We start from the raw sequence: 554 nt of genomic DNA on the forward strand, positions 1-554 counted from the left end.
GAAGTTTCTTCTCAAATTTCAGTGGAACCTCCTGTGTTCCAGCTTGTGCCCACTACCCCTTGTCTTATCATTGTTTGTCACCGAGAAGAGCCTGGCTCCATCCTCGTGACACTCACCCTTTAAATATTTATAAACATGAATGAGGTCTCCCCTCAGTCTCCTCTTCTGCAAACTAAAGAGACCCAGCTCCCTCAGCCGCTCCTCATAAGGGAGATGCTCCACTCCCTTGATCATCTTTGTAGCCCTACGCTGGACTCTCTCCAGCAGTTCCCTGTTCTTCTTGAACTGAGGGGCCCAGAACTGGACACAATATTCCAGATGCGGTCTCACCAGGGCAGAGTAAATTCCCTTGCTCTTTGCTGTATCTCCATGTAGCTCAGTAACCAATAAATGGTTGCCACTGGCAGTCAGAGCATCTGCACTCCTTAACAAGCTTAGCTAACGTTGCACAGGTGAGGATCATCTCTACCATCTGCAACAACAACCCGACCCTGCAGCCTTCTGGAAGCTGCCTCCTCTCCCCAGGGCTGTGGGGTGTCCATCTCCTCCTTTTT

The 554-nt window shown here is 50.2% G+C and overlaps 1 protein-coding gene across 1 annotated transcript in view; it reads right to left on the reverse strand.

Annotated features, from left to right (window-relative positions):
* CUTA (cutA divalent cation tolerance homolog (E. coli)) overlaps nt 1-554 on the reverse strand; it is a 6,151-nt gene that overhangs the window by 2,118 nt on the left and 3,479 nt on the right. The gene's annotated exons all lie outside the window — the stretch shown is intronic.

The sequence above is a fragment of the Mesitornis unicolor genome, unplaced genomic scaffold, assembly GCF_000695765.1.
Source record: "Mesitornis unicolor isolate BGI_N332 unplaced genomic scaffold, ASM69576v1 scaffold39701, whole genome shotgun sequence".
NCBI lineage: Eukaryota > Metazoa > Chordata > Aves > Mesitornithiformes > Mesitornithidae > Mesitornis > Mesitornis unicolor.